The sequence below is a fragment of the Urocitellus parryii genome, chromosome 1 (genome assembly GCF_045843805.1).
Source record: "Urocitellus parryii isolate mUroPar1 chromosome 1, mUroPar1.hap1, whole genome shotgun sequence".
Classification (NCBI taxonomy): Eukaryota; Metazoa; Chordata; class Mammalia; order Rodentia; family Sciuridae; genus Urocitellus; species Urocitellus parryii.
The window spans coordinates 202522789-202540574 of NC_135531.1; positions in this window are offsets into that span (position 1 = coordinate 202522789).

Sequence of the window (17786 nt, forward strand, 5' to 3'; positions counted from 1 at the left end):
AAATATAAAATATAAATATAAAAATATAAAAATATAAATTCCAAAATTTGAGACATGAAAGTCTGCATTGGGATTTTTTAACCAAGTTTTATATAACCATCATTGAATAAAAGACAGTAGAAAATTCTCCATCATGTAAGCCCCAAAGTTGCTAAGATACTCCCCCAGTTTTAAGAACTTTTCACATGAACTCCTTGCATTGTGTGATCTCATTTCATTACTATCAGACTTGGTAGAATGAACTCGCCTCCAGCAAGTCATGGGCTCACCATTCAGTTATTACAACATTCTATGGTTTTTTTTTTTTTTTTGCCTATCACAGCTTTAAGCCTTTACTGGAAGGTAAGATTTTTCTCAGATTGGCAACATAGCAAACATGAGAAAAGAAAGCAACTGACAGAATTTGTGAAGAAAAGAAATGATGCCTGAAGTTGATTAAAAGATGGGAACATAGATCTCAATTTCTTTCTCTTTCCCTGAGAAACAGAAACATAAAATTCAATGGAAAAAAAATGTCCACCTCTTAATGCATCCAAACAAAAGTATAAAAGTGTAATTTAGGAAAGGCAGTTTGACAAGAAATAATTAAAATAATTGATCTATGAAGACAATAGTTTTATCTAAGAATTCTGGAGAATGCCTGATTGATAAAGCTTGTGAGGTTTGAGATTTAAAAACAAAAAATTAGGATTAATCATGCAATGGAGCCATTACTTGAACTTGCCAAGGGGCAAAAAAAAAAAAATAAATAAATAAAAGACTCAATTAGCCATAGTTAGGGGACTCACTTGTCACAAATTTCCTGGAACAGGTCTGGTATAAAACTTAGCATAATTAACAATTGTACCATCCTCACTCTCAGAGGAGTACTTGTTTGGACAAATTACTTTAGATGTGGTCACCCTAACCATAGGAGATGAAGTAATCGTATTCCCATGCGTTTCAAAAAGAAAAAAGATTAGACGTGTGTCAGATAGTTGGGCATGTGCCATTCTCTTTATGGCAGTTTATTACAAAAAGGCAAATGCAGTGGCCTCAACCAATATATGTTTATTTATAAAATTGAGTAACAACCTACAAAACCGTTTTGAATTACTTAGTGGAAATCAAGATCTTTCATCACAGATATAAAGAAAAGCAGAAGAGATAAAATTGGCATCTTCTTCTGAAACTCAAGCTGAAAAACCATGTTTCAGCAAAGGAAACACAGAATTCTCCACCAATGCTATGGCACATGAGAGCCTTTGCACATGCCAGACAAACCATCCTAGCAAGAATCCCAGTCCAAACCAGGATTGTGAGTATATTTGTATTTTCCTTACTTTTTAAGAGAAGACTAGCAGAATTTTTCTTGTAAATTTAGGGATGCATAATCACATGTTGTTTTACATAAACATGTATTCCAATTTACATAAATTTGCATAACATTTTCCCCAAAAATCTAGCTCTGAATATGTAAAACAAATTAATCTGTGTTCTCTAATATAATTGTATTCAAATGTGTTATCCAGGGCTACCACAAGAGGTAGGCTTACCAGAGATAGAAATGGCAACACTCCAAAACTCTTTATTGAGAATGAATAACTTGATGAAACTTGGATATTTTCAGAAATTGATTAGAAGCTTAAAAAAACTACTGATGAAATAATTCCATGTCAGAATATGTAGAATACTTTACACAATTCATTAAGGATTAATATTAGGGAGACATTTACCACATTCTCTATAGTTCAGATTAATTCTAGTTCTTTAAAGGTGTTTGCTCTTGAATGGAATGTTCAATATAAAACAGAAGAATTTTGGTCATATGAACTTTAAACTAAAGTATAGAAAATTATTATTATTATAGCTAAAAATCAAGGACATTTATTTTCTGATTGCCAACTAAATGCTTCAAGATTGATCTTTCCTATTATAAATGTAAACACAGAAGGGGACATAATTAGCCTTCTCCTTCACAAATAAACTGCTACTTGGAAAATAATTATTTCTGTGTCATAAGATAGTCTAAGTACTGTGGCTTGTTTTATAAGTGTTTTCTTAAAGAGGATTTCCATAAATGAATATGAAAAGCACAGCAAGTTCTTGAATAAAACCCTTATACACAGGTGTGGGTTTTATAGCTACTTAGGTTAGATCCATAGCTGGCAACTCTTAGTATCTTAACACGCAAAAAGAAATTTTCTGCAGAAAAAAAAACATGAAGGTGAGAAAATTATATTGCCAATGATTGCAAACCACTCAAAAAAAATAGCCTAGATTAAAGTTAACCCATTAGCACACAAATCAGATAGTGCAACTTGTCTACTCAATAGCTTTTAGTGGTTTCCCAGCACCCACAGAACAAAACCTAAATTTGCTTAGGACCCATAGATTTTACATCAGTTGGCTTCTAGCTTTATCTCTGATCTAATAACAACCTTGCCATTTACTTATCAAGCCTTCTGGCTGTCCTTTAACATGCTAAGATGAATTGTACCTCAGAGCCTTTGCTCTAGTTTGTAGTGCTACCATTGATCTGGGAAGTGAGAAAATGGTATAGGTGAAGTTAAAACACTATAAACCTTCCTCTTCTTGCCAAACCTCCATCATTTCTCTTGAAGAAACCATCAGATTGTTGCATGTATTTGCTTAATTTCTGGAGTTCTGAGAAAAAAATGTTGATTTTTGGTAACTTTTGATGATTATTTTTATTAAAGATTAGTTTATCTATACATGTTCTGTGTATTCTTTAAAACTCACTAAAATTTGATAATGTTGATTTCTGAAATTTTAGTAGTAGTTTTATTTTTCACTGGTTAACATTTAAAAATAAAATTTAACATTATCTAGATAAATCTGTTACATTTTATTTATTCAACCAATACATATAGAATCACTGTCTTCTTTTTTTAATTTTTTATTATTGTTGTTCAAAACATTACATAGTTCTTGATATATCATATTTCACACTTTGATTCAAGTGGGTTATGAACTCCCATTTTTACCCCATATACAGATTGCAGAATCACATCAGTTACACTTCCATTGATTTACATATTGCCATACTAGTGTCTGTTGTATTCTGCTGCCTTTCCTAGAATCACTGTCTTCCATCAGTGACTGTTCTGGGAACTGAAAGGATGGCAGAGCTGAGGAAGTGGTATTTGCCAAGAGGACCCAATGAAGTGAGAGAATGGGTGATGGCCTCACCTGAGTCAAGATAATTGCAGATCGCCTACGACAGACAAAGTTTAGATTCAATGGCACAAACACAATTAAATAAAATGAGTGAAAACAATATAATATACGAACAAAAATCAAAAGAGAAATGAGTAGACAAAAAAGCAACACTTAGCACATATGAATAAATTGATATAATTCCTTGCATCTTATTGGGTCATAATGGGATGAAATTAGAAATAAACACAACAAAATTGTACATAAACTATATAAAACACATGGAGATGGAACAATGCACTTTTGAATAATGAAGGAGGGACAGAAGAAATCAAGGGAGAAATTTTGAGAAATTTTACTCGACAATAGTGATACAACATACCAGAACCTCTGGAACACTATGAAGGCAGTTCAAAGAGGAAAGTTTATAGTTATGAATGCCTACCTAAGAAAATCAAAAAATCCCAGATAAATAATCTGATGATGCATCTCAAGGCCCTTGAAAAAGAACAAATTCCAAAAGCAGTAAAAGGAAGGAAATAATTAAGATCAGAGACAAAATCAATGAAATTGAAAATAAAAAATACAAAGGATTGATGAAATAAAGAGTTGGTTCTTCGAAAAGTTAAATAAATAAGATTGATAAGCCCTCAGCCAAACTAACCAAAAGAAAAAATAGAGAAAACCCAAATTAGTAAAATTAGAGATGTAAAAGGAGAAATCACACAGACATCCAGCAGATCATAAGAAACTATTTTGAAAACTTTTATAATACAATAAATTGGAAAACTTGGAAAAAATAAATACATTTCTAGGCAAATACAATATGTCAAAGGACATAGAACCAAGAGAACATAGAAAACCTAAACAGACCAATAACTTGTAATAAGATAGAAGTTATAATAAGAAGCCTTTTAACAGCTAGATGCAGCAGTGCAACCCTGTAATCCCGGTGGCTCAGGAGACTAAGGCAGGAGGACCAAGAGTTCTGAGCTAACCTCAGCAAAAAGCAAGGCAATAAGAAACTCAGTGAGACCCTGTCTCTAAATAAAATACAAAATAGGGGTGGGGTGTGCCTCAGTAGTTGAATGCCCCTGAGTTCTACTCCTGGTACTCCCCAATACAAAAGGTTCTTCTAACAACAACATAAAAAGCCCAGGCCCAGGTATTCTCAGCTGAATCTACAAGACCTTTAAAGAAGAGCAGTACTCCTCAAATTATTTTCTGAATAAGGGATATAATACCTCCAAATTCACTCTATGAAGCCAATATCTCACTCAAAGCAAAACCAAATATGGACACATCAAGGAAAGAAAACTATAGACCAATATCTCTGATGAACTTAGATGCAAAAATACTTAATAAAATATTAGCAAATGTTCAACAACATATTAAAAAGATTGCACATCATGACCAAGTTGGCTTTATTTAAGAAATGCAAGAATGGATTAACATATAAAGTTCAATAAATTAATTCATCACATAAATAGAATTAAGGACAAAATCACTTAGTCATCTCAGTAGATATAGAAAGGACTTTGACAAAATTCAGCACTAATTCATGATTAAAATCACTGAAGAAACTTGGGAAAGAAGGAACCTACCTCAACATCATAGAGGCTATCTAGAAAAACCCAAAGCCAATGTCATAGTAAATGGGGAGAAAACTGAAAGCATTTCCCTTTAAATCTGGGACAAGAGAAGAACATTCACTCTCATCATTCCTTTTTAGAAATTCTAAGTGCAGATGATATGAGCCTATATCAAGAAGATTAAAAAAAAAACACTTCTAAAACTAATAAAAATGTTTGGCAAATTTTTTTTACAGATTTTAGGTTACAAAATCAGCACACAAAAATCAACACCTTCCTATACACCAAAAATAAATATGATGAGAAAGAAATAAGGAATATAATTTTATTCAAAATAATCTCAAATAAATGAATACATACCTACATATCTAGGAATAAATCTAACCAAGACTGCTACAGTGAAAACTATAGAACATAGAAGAAAGCAATTGAAAAAGACTTAAGTAAATGGAAAGACCTCCCACATTCATGGATTTCATGAATAGGCAGAATTAATATTGTTAAAATGGTCATACTATTGAAAGCAATATACAGATTCAACACAATGCCCAACACAATACCAATGACATTTTTCATAGAACCAGGGGGGGAAAAAAGTCCTAAAATTCATTTGGAAGAATAAAAGACCCAGAATATCCAAAGCAATTCCAACTCAGAAAAGTAATCACTATACCTGAGGCATCACAATACCTGACTTCAAATTATACTGCAAAGCTATAGCAACAAAACTGCATGGTACTGGCATAAAAATAGACACTCAGAATAGAAGACACAGGGACAAATCCACACAACTATGATCATCTGATCCTTGTCAAAGGTGCCATAAACATACATTGGACAAAAGACAGCCTTTTCAACAAATGGGACTAGGAAAATCAGTGATCCATAAGTAGAAGAATGAAACTAGACCTTTATCTCTCACTCTGCACAAATATCAACTCAAAATGGATCGAAGACCTAGGAGTTAGAATAGAAACTATGCAGATTCTGGAAGAACACGTAGGGTCAAAACTTCAGCATATAGTCACAGGCAATGACTTTCTCAAAAGGATCCCTAAAGCTCAGGAAATAATGCCAAGAGTTATTAAATGTGATGGCATCAATTAAAAAACTTCTACACAGCAAAGGAAACAAGTAAGAACGTGAAGAAAGAACCTACAGAATGGGAGAAAATATTTGCTAGCTACTCTCTGACAGAGGATAAATATCTAGAATATAAAACTTTATACTAAAAAATCAAATAAACCAATTAGTAAATGGGAAAATGAACTAAAGAGACACATCTCAAAGAAGAAATATAAATGGTCAATAAGTAGGTAAAAAAATGCAACATCCTTAGCAAGTAGGGAAATTCAAATCAAAACAGACATTATTACTTTATGGATATATGTGACTGCATGACCAATATGATTCTACAACATGCACACTCAGAAAAATAAGAAATTACATTCCATCTATGTATGATATATCAAAGTGCAAAAATGCATTTTATTGTCATGTATAACTAATTAAAACAAATACAAAATTTAAAAGGTAAAAAATAAAAAACTACACTGAGATTTTATTTCACATCAGTCAGCATGACACTCATCAAGAATACATCTAATAATAAATGCTGGGGAGAATGTGAAAGAAAAGAAACACTTTTACACAGTTAGTGGTATTGTAAATTAGCACAACCACTATGGAAATCAGTATGGATGTTACTCAAAAAAACTAGACACGGAGTCAGCATATGACCCAGCTACAGGACTCCTTGGTGTTTATCCTAAAGAATTAAAGTTATCTTACTATAATAATACAAGCAATACCCATGTTTAAAGTAGCACAATTCACAATAGCCAAACTGTGGAAACAGCCCAGGTGTCCATCAATGGATTAATGGACAAAGAAAATATTATATATACATATATATACACATATATACACACACATATATATACATATATACACATACACATACATATAAATGTATATACACATGTACATATATATTCACATATATACACACACACAACACACATATGTGTGTGTTATGTTTTATTCAGCCGTAAGAAAAATGAAATTATGCAATATGCAGGAAAATGGATGGACATGTGTGAAGCAAAATAAGTCAAACTCAGAAAGTTAATGGTTGTATGATTTCTGTTATATTTGAAAACTTGAGAAGAAAAAAAGAATAGAAAATTTGGGCATCTCATGAAAATCCAAGGAAGATCAGTGGAGGAAAAAGTCCAGGGAGCTGGATGGGGAAGTGTTAAGGAGTGATATTAGCCAAATTATATTGTTATATTGTGTTCATGTACAAATACGTAACAAAAATCTCATCATTTTGTATAATATAATGCACCAATAAAAAATGAAAAGAGAAAAATAAATAAATGAAGAGCTTGAGAGATTATACTAATAGCAGATAAAATTGACTTTAGGAAAAAAATATTACTGAAGTGACAAGAACATTTTATAACAATTGAAGAGACCATCCATCAGATATCACAGTTTTTAAATATATATGCACTTAAAAACAGAGCTCTGAAATACATGAAGAAAAATTGACTGTACAAGGAAAAATAGGCAATGATGATAGTTGGAGATCCATTATCCTATTTTTAATAATGGATAGAAATGTTCTGAACAAAACAAAAAATAATAATAAGTCTTGAACAACAATCCTATATACCAAGCAGAACTACCAGATTCCTCTGATAGAGTAGAGACATCTGACCCGACAGTGGTAGAAAACATGTTCTTTGAAATACACATAGAATTTTCTAGGATAGAACGTACACTAGACCATAAAACAAACCTCAATCAATTTGGACAGGTCACAATCACACAAATTACAATAGCAATGAAATTTTGAAAATTACCATTTGAGAAAAATACTAACTTTTTTGTATTAAGAGATTTATTTGCTAAGATGTATCTTATTTATGCTAATATGTGATTAATTTCATTATTAGTTTAAAATGAATTAAACATTCAAAATTATTCTCAGTTTAAATTTCTACCATCGTACATGTTGATGGATTTAATGAAATAAATTAAAGCCCCCTGGAGATCCTTAATAATTACTTTTTTAAAAAATCCTGTTAACCAAAAAGTTTAGGAACCACTTATGTAGACTTGGAACTTTAGAGATATATTTGGAGATTTTTTTATTTAGATATGGGGTGTCCCCCAAAAGCTCATGTATGACACAATACAAGAAAGCTTAGAGGTGAAATCATTGGGTTACCAGAGCTTTAACCTAATCAGTGCATTAATCCCCTGATAGGGATTAACTGGGTGGTAACTGTAGGGTGTGGCTGAAAGAGGTGGGTCATTGGGGGCATGCCTTTGGGGCTTAAATATTGACCTTGTTGAGGGGAATTCTCTCTCTGCTTCCTAGTGCCATGTTCACTGCTGGTTTTCTCCCTTCCACAAGGGTGTTCTTCCTTATCTCAGGCACAGAGCAATGAAGTTGATCAATGTGGACTGAAACCGCTGGACCCATGAACCCCAAATAAAGTTTTTCTCTCTAAAGTTGTTCTTGTCACGTCTTTTGGCCACAGCACAAAAAAAGCAGACTAAAGCAGAAATCCATTATGACAACCACAACACCAAACCACACAAGAAATTGTAATGGTTACTTTGGGGAGAAGGAGAGAGAGTTGGTGGAAGAAGAAATTTTATCATTTTCTACATTTCACCTTGGTCTAAAGTCTAAGCAGTGAGACCTGTGAGATATAACAAGCTGTGTTAGAGGAGTTGAAAGGATACATTTTGATTGGAGCATAGAATGGGTGTGTGATGGTAGGAGAGGGGATATAAGGAGAAGGATACTAAGAACACCCAACTTGTAGGAGGCAGTGGACATATTAAAAAATCTGTAATATGAGGAGTGACAAGTACATGAAAAGCTATCAAGTAAGGGCTATTCAGAGGGGAATCACTGTATTGTCATCTGGAAGCCCAACTCATTACAACATTTCCTCTTGAAATGCAGCATTAAACACACTGAAATGTTATTGACAATTTCAAAATATGTACTCTGTATGCAATCTATGGATATTATTTAGCCCCTTCAAAATGAAAACTCTAGAGTTTCAGGTATTTTTTATTCTAGGCAAGTAAAGATAATTTATGAATGTGCGGTTTACACCCAGAACGCAATTGCCATGAGTTAGAAAAGGGAAAAAAAATCCACTGTGAATAATGCAATTCCCCCACTCCCACCTCCAACTCTTTGAAATTGGGCTCTTGCAAATGCTTATAGTTTGTTACAGGGTTTAGGAAAACCTAACCCCTACCAATTTCATGATTTAACCCCACCATTTTCTAATCTTCAGCACAGATTTCATACCTAACAGCTGCTATTTAGGTAGCCCCTTATGGTATGAAATTCAAACCCTCATTTTATCTCCTTTCCCTACAGCAAAAATTGCAATATCTCACACCCAAGCTCCAGCTGTCAGATTCACACACCATTTCTATTTCAATGGCTAGAATAATCCCTTGCTCCCTTGTTTTCATTGAAGAAGAATGTGCCAGCTTAAAAAAAAAAAAAAAGGAACAGGGAAAAGGCATTTGTCTAAATTCAAATACTCAAAGGGGCGAAAACAGCTTGAAGAAATGTGATGCTTTATTACAGGCATTTTACATTTGAAGCACAGTTTTTCTTTTGTTTTTTCTTTAAAGTACATATATACACTTACATATATATCAATACAGATAGATGGACACCAGACTTTACAGACCTTTTATTTTTAGAAAGCACTATATAAGTCAGAGAAGATATATACACATACCAATGCCAAAAAACTACTCAATGTGATCATATCTATGGCAACCATTCTTAAGTTAAATTTTATTTTTTAAATGAGAGAGAAAAATATTTGCAAGTTCTCAGTCTGTCTCTTTCATTATGATACTGGCAATCTATTCCATAGTAATTGTTGCTTAATATTAACAGAGTTAGAAACCCAAATTCCAAAGCAACCTTAGAACCAGGGTGCCCCTAGTGATAGTTAAAATAAGCAATCCCTGAAGGCACCATTTGTAAACTGCCACACAGATGCGATCTCAGCTGTCCCAGGCCAGAGTGGGAATAGTCAGATCTCTGTTGAACCCACAGAAGCCCTTGAAGGGTTTGAGGTCTGATTCTGAATAAAGAAATAAGTGAAGAGAAAGGCTTGAAGAAAACTTGTGAGTGCTTCCTAAGATCTATGCTCTTGGCTTAACCGAGAATGCCCTTTTAGTATTGCACAGGTTACAGACGTGAGGGCAAAAAAAAAAAAAAAACACAAGACTTTTCTGTTTTAAAAATACTGGATTCTTTGAAACATTATAAGCATTTGCAAGGGCTCAGTTCCAAATCACATGAAAATTAGTTAGAATTATCTAGTAATATCTTCTAATTTTTCTTCTGTCAAAAAAATTTTTTTTCTTATGAATGATGGCTTTCTGGATGCTCTCCTTCCCTAGCCCATCTCTCCTTTATTCTAAAAGCTTCCATCTACTTCCTATAACTTCAGTATTAAGTATTATATCTTCCATAACTGTGTTCAGTGCTAGCTGAACCAAACTCATTTCTTGAAGCTCTCTATGAACACTCAAGGGTGTATCCTCATCATTCTCCTCATTCAACTTTCTCCATCTCAGCTCAGAGCTATGTTAAGAAGAGGAGGCCATTTTCCCTGTACTAAAAGCTCTTTCTCCTTCATGCAGCCAGATCATACTCAGCTTCCAAATTACCCCTAGGGTCCATGAGGCATATCCCAACACCATCTGCTTTCATCTATTTCCCAGGAAGTTATTTCATTGTATGAAATAAGAACAAATGACTAAACAATTGGGTTAATAGTAAGGGACTATTCTCTAAATACAAAAACTTAGATATTCAATTAAAACCTGAGAGAGTCTGAAGTCATTCAGAAGGCAATTATTACAATCACTCTTAAAAATAAAATGGTAACAATCACAGGGTGGAAAGAATCTAAAAGATCATCATTATCATCATCTCTGTCATTACAAATACACACGGCATTATCCCTCCCTTTCAAAAACATTCTCTTCTTATCATATGTATTCATGAACTACAATCTTTTCTTAGAAACAAACAAAAGTACTAAGATCAGCTATAATAGGCCCTGTAATTTTTTTTCCGCTTTATATGGGAAACCTTTACCTTCTTAGAGCACAGATAGAATCTTTACTTCTGAAATGTAAAACTTCAAGCTAAATGAAAAACAGCTAATGTTTTTGCTTTAAGGTAGTTTGCCAACTTCAAAAAAAATCTTCAATTCCTCAAACAGATGGCAAGGCCACCTTTAAAAATATTAAGCATGCTAAAATAGATACAAACTGATAGTTCTGCTTCTGATAAACGCTGCTGTGGACGACCGAATGCCTCCCATTCTGTTTCAGTAATAAATCACTTTCCTGACTTGAGTTAGTAATGAGATTTTTAATCATGTGGATTGAACATATCCTCCAGTTAATAAAAAACGTATCACCTCCTTTTTATCTTTAATAAAAGATTTGTACACTGCTCAAATGATTGGTATTACATTTTTAAAGAACCCGAGATTGATGTTTTTCAATTCTCCTTTCCATTTTTCTGGGCTTTTATAATTCAAAGGTAATATGCCCTGTAATTAATAATTCATAAGGTAATTTTAAGGCTTTTATTCAGAAACCTCTTTCCTATTGACTTTAGAATGTGTCATAAAAATGCAGGTATTAATATCTAGGCAATTCCCAGTCCTATATGGATGAGGTCCTTGAATTTAAACAACACAAGATGGGTGCTTCAAAAAATCAGGAGACATAATTTTGAACCTTAAGGTACAGAAAAGACAAATATCTTTTTAAAGGGTTATTTACATCATTATATTTCTCTCAACTGGCAATTAACCACAGGCAGATTTCTCTTGTTGCTCAGGTAATTGTGAAGATTTATTTTTTTTTTCAGTGTGAGAATTATTTTGAGGAATAAATCAAGGGCAAACAGTTCTATTTGAAAACAGTTTTTTAAACTACTTCTTTAAATGTGCATTTAAGCATCTGGAATCTAAAAGATTCATTCAGAGATGCTTTTACCTGAAGGTAAAAGAAGCCTTGCTTCTTTCATTATTATTTTTCAGACACAACGAAGTAATACATATGAGGAGACAAGTACAGAAAATAATTTATAGACTTTTCTCTTTTAACCATTTTCCTGCATACAGTTCTGGAAATCTATTGGTCAGAGTACACAAGGATGTCATGTAGCCAAGTTTGTTAGGAAGTGATCCTTGCAAGGGCACACTCAAGCATCTGCCAGCATGTACTGGCTGGTAAATTTAACTCTATTCTCATAAAACTGCCAGGCATCAAATACATATGATTATGCATGGCAAAGTGCATTGTAAATATAAAGGACCTTAGAAAATGCAGGGATCATGATTATCTACTAAACACTCCACATGTGTCTCTTGGAAGCTTGGTTGAGCACAGATGGAGAAATATGAATCTATCCCTAAATGGTTGAAGAACAACTCAAAGTGCATGGAGATGCTGAAGATGTAATGACTGCTGGGCATGGAAAGGCACACCTGTTCTCCCAGGGATTCAGAAGGTGAGAAAGGACACTTGCAAGCTCGAGGAAAACCTCAGCAACTTAGCAAGACCCTGTATAAAAGCGAAAAAATTCAAACAGGCTGAAGATGTAGCTCAGTGGTGGAGCACCTGTGGATTCAATCCCCAGTACCAACCAGGAAAAAAAAATAGCAGTGGTAGCAGTAACCCTTTTGGTTAAAAAGTAAATCCAGGCAACACATGATCCACACATCACTGTTATCTCCCCAACACTTTGTGAACAATATCAGTGGTGCACTCACATCTGCATTTCATCAGTGATTCACAGAGCTTGCTATATTTCATATTTCTCTCAGTGATTCACAGAGCCTGTTATATTTCATATTTCTCAATGTTATTTTTCTATTCTCCCACACATTCATTCATTTGTTCAAGAGCACATCCACCAAATGCAATGATGAAAGTTCTCATACAGATTAGGAAAAGCTCCCTGACCCCAAGAGTCTTGCAAACACACACAAGTGGAAAATGTCAGAGATGAAATATTGTGTCCTAAAAGGGTCAGATATGCTGTATCAGAAGCACATAATAACATTTGGGCACCAAGAACTCAATTCTAGATGGAGTGTTAAGCTGGAGACAGGTTTCAAAAATTTTTACAGTAAAATGGGTAGCAAAAGATGATTGGGCTTTCATCAAATGGATAAGAATATGAATAAGGTCATTCTAGGCATATGGAGGAGTCAGGAACAAGGGCACCATGGATTGAAACTCATGATTAATTGTTCAATTATGGTGTGTTAAAAGATTACAGGAGATTCTGCAAGAGGAAAGTGCTGGAGAGATCAATGGATCATGAATTAACCTTTCCTCGAAACTTGGGTTTTGTTCAGGAAACAACTTGGAGTTATTAAAGGGATAAATATAGGAATTACACCTTTGGTGCTTCATTTTACAAAAATCATCCTGGAAGAAGCATGGAGGCTAGATAAGAAGGGTAGAATGTAGAGATTTTGAGAATAATTGCAAGCCTCTGGAAATAGTCTAGGTGGTCGCTGATTGGAGCTGACCTAAGGCAGAAGCAGTGGAGATGAATAGGGCAGGTACTATTAGAAGGTGGCACCTAAGCACAAGGTGACCAGATTTGTGGAAGGAAGGAGAAGGGGGACAATCAGGATGAACTTCCCATTTCTTCTTTAAAACTAGATAGTGATACTGTTTCTGCCAATGGGAATGTAGTAAGAGGTATACATTTGGACGTGTCATGGTTTGAATAGGAGGTATCCACAGAACCTCAGAAAATACTACAGCAATGATCAAAAGTGGAATGATAAGACTCTGAAAGCTATAACTTAATTAGGGGATTAATTCATTTGATGGATTTATAGTTTGAATGTATTATTCTGCCAGGTGATTTTTGTAGGCAGGTAGGGTGTGGCTAGAGGAAGTGGATCACTGTGGGTGTGCCTTTGGGTGTCCCTGGACCCTCCCTCTCTCCCTCCCCCCATCCCTGTTTCTCCCTCTCTGCTCCCTGGCACCAGGAGCTGAGCAGCTTTCCTGCTTTCCTCTTCCATGCCATTCCCTCCTGAAGTTTCTGCCTCAACTTAGGTCTAGAGTAATGGAATCTACCCACCATGGACTGAAACCATGAGCCAAAATATACTTTTCCTTCACTAAGTTATACTTGTTCAAGACTTTTGAAGCCACACAGGACTTAAAGGTAATCTTACATATTTCACATGTTGCACTTAATTTCTTCAAGCCAGGTTTGTAGAACCCTAGGAGACCATTTGAATATACAATCTAGTGCCGATGGGGAAGAATCAAGCTGGAAAATAGACCCAGGGTTACCAGGAGACAGTAGATGACTTGATCACTTATAGATAATAATTTCTTGATCAGAGACACCTAAATTTATATCTAAAGGTACAAAATTGAAGGTCCTTTGACAAATATATAGGGCAGAATCTTGAGTTGGGGCATAAGAATCTCATTTCAACGAAATTTTTCATGTTTTCCTTATGTTTATTAAACTTTGATAACAGGGTTTCTTATCTCTTTCATTTATTCCTAAATGCCTCATTTCTTGAAAAGTGCTTGGCACAGAGAAAGTTCTCATAAATATTTGCCAAATGAACGAATGAAAGAAGAAAGTAAGAAGCTAAGAATATTCCAAATATGTCTTATCTTCTTCTTATTCCTTAAATAAACAACTTGTCTTTTGCATTCTAGAAATATATTTCTATAGGCTTATTTTGTTCCATGTGCCATACTCATTCCAAAACTAAGCATAATTTCCTCTTTTCTACATTTGACATGTGGATTATTAAGGGAATTTGGAAACTCCTTACATAGAGCTTTTTAAAATTATATATATATATATATATATATATATATATATATATATATATACTGTTTTTACTTTTTAAAGGAAAAAATATTTAGAGATGTATAACCCATCTGAACCCTAAAAGAATTCTTTTTATAATCTGCATACATTTTCCTTTCCATAATTTTCTATTCATTCTTCATCCCTTTTGTTTGATATTAAAACTAAAATAATATAAAATGAAATCACTTAGGTCTTGAAAGTTCAGTTCCTAACCTCATTGACCCTGACTGCAGTCTATAAATTCCAACTTCACTATTTCCTTTCTTATATCATTGCTTTTTATCAGTTTCCTTTGCTCCTGCTGATTTTTCTCTTCTCATTTCAAATACCCACCTGCTTTCCCTGCTCTTGAACTCAAATGCGTTGATAGCCAGCATCGAGATGAGAGACCCTGTTAGCTGCTGGAGAGAAGTTCTGAAGTGGCATGGTTTCAGTCTGCAGGTCACCTCAGACCAGCAGGAAAAGAAATTAGACCCTCCACTCCGTGCATGGAGGCATTTTGTCTGTGAGTCAGCACCCCAGTGATAGTCCAGGCATAGATTGGGGACAAGCTGAAAACTCTTAACATCCCCACTTCAGATTTGATGGACACAAAGAGAAAAGAGACTTGCTTTTGAAAGATGACTTAACCTTCTTGGAAAGTATGTCAAACTCAGAATCCTCCCAGGCACCAGGTAACTCATTTTCCATCATTATCCTGGCCAGGCAGTTTGACCCTGCTTATTTGGTGGGAGTCCTTGGGGGGCCTCTACTATGATTGAATCCAGCTGCAGTCCGGTGGCCAGCTGTCCTCTCCGTCTCTGATCAGGACCTTCCAAAGGTCTAGTCAGAAGCTCCTGGTGAGTGGTATGTGCTATCAGAGACCTGAGTGTGCTCCAATTTGTCATGGTACTGATTAAGTGGATACATAACAGATGGTGTCTTGTTTTAGATGGAGATGAGTAGGTGAGAAATTGTCTGGCTACACTGAATTTTTTAATTAAAAAAAAGAATGGGAAAAATAATCTGCAGCTGGTATGTCATTTTTACCCCATAAGTACAGTTTTCCTTCATTCAGTCATAAGAGCCAAGAAGAGAAGACTCAAACTCTCTCAATTTGGGACATATCTAAGTATGTCATTTTCTCTGTTACATGTTGTAACATGTATTTTCTTTAGAAAATAAAAACCAATCAAATGTGTTTATTTTTCTCTCTCCTCCTCCTCCTCCTCTTCCTCCTCCTCCTCCTCCTCCTCCTCCTCCTCCTCCTCCTCCTCCTCCTCTTCCTCCTCCTTCTCCTCCTCTTCCTCCTCCTCCTCCTTTTTCTTCTTCTTCTTTTTTTAAAATTTTTTCCTTCAAAGTAGACAGCAGCCGAATAAAGAAATTATTTCTGCACCTGTTCTCAAAGTGAGGTCTCCAGATCAGCAGCAGCATCCTCACTTGAGAATGTGTTAGAGATACAAATTGCCAGGAACCACACCAGATCTACTGAATTAAAAACTCTGGGGTAGGAGGGAGGGAAAACCTAGCAGCATGTATCTTAACAAGCCCCCTGGATCATTCTGATGTGCATTGAAATTGGACAACCACAATTTGAGAATATTGAAAAGTCACCTACTATACTTACAAGAAGGCTGTTAATTTTTTAAAAGACTTTCAGCATCAATTCCCATGTCACTAATTTTTTTAAAAAATATTCATCACATTCTTACACACCATAAGGAAACTGAAGCACAGAGAGGCTAGGTAAATTCCAATTCATGCAGCTGATGGTGGCAGAATTAGGATTTGAACCCAGGGAATTTAGCTCCAGAGTGCATGCTTCCAAGCATCCCTGTAGACTGCTTAGTCCTCCCGGGTGCAGCATAGGAAGAAAACTCCACCCCAGACATAGAAATGGGTTATAATGTATATACATCACTGTCCATGTCAGCCACTCAAGAGTTGAGACACATTGCTGTCAACATTTCCCATCCTTTCCCCTTCAAACTTGTAGTGCTTTTTCACACCAAACTCTACCATCTAATTTACTGTATGTAATTAGTGACTTACTCTAATTATTGTTTCCTTCTCCTCCATTAAAATGTAATTCCATGAGAAAAGGGACATTTAAATATTTTTTTTTATCAAACAACATTTTCAAACATAAAAAAATAAGAGAAAATGGTATAATTAACCCAATTTATCTGCACTTTCAACAAGTGGTAATATATGGCCAATCTAACTTCCTCTCTACTCTAGCCTCTGGATTGTTTAGATGCAAATCATAGACATCATACAACTTATTCTATAAATGTTTCAGAATATGTACCTAAAAGATGAGAATTCTTAACATCAATTCTACAATATAGCTACAAAATCCACAATTGTGTGTGAAATGCTTTAATTTCCAAACAAGATGTACATTTTTCTGATTTTCTTAAAAGTTGCTTCACATTTGTTTTATTCAAGAAATAAATACCTAATCTAGGGTAACACTTTCTTTTTTTTCACATCTTCATACATGTATTTTGTATAACTATGAGAGCCTCCTTCCACCATCCATGAAATTCCCTTTCTCCCTCCCTTTCCCTCCCACCTCTCTTCCCTCTGTAGAGGTAATCTTCTTCCCATGCTCTTCCTCTCTTCCCCATTTTGAGTCACCCCCCCGCCCCTTATATCAGAGAATACATTGACATTTGTTTTTCTGGGATTGGCTAACTTCACTTAGCATAATCTTCTCTAATGCCATCCATTTCCCTGCAAGTGCCATGATCTTATTATTTTTTAATGCTGAGTAATATTCCATTGTGTATATATGTCACATTTTTTTTATCCATTCATTCATTGAAGGGCATCTAGGTTGGCTCCACAGTCTAGCTATTGTGAATTGTGCTGTTATAAACATTGATGTGGCTGTGACTCTGTAGTACACTGTTTTTAGGTCCCTTGAGTATAGTTCAAGAAAAGGAATAGCTGGGTCAAATGGTGGCTCCATTCCCAGCTTTCCAAGGAATCTCTATACTGCTTTCCAAATTGGCTGCACCAATTTGCAGTCCCACCAGCAGTGTATGAGTGTACCTTTTTCCCCACATCCTCGACAGCAGCCAGCACTTGTTGTTGTC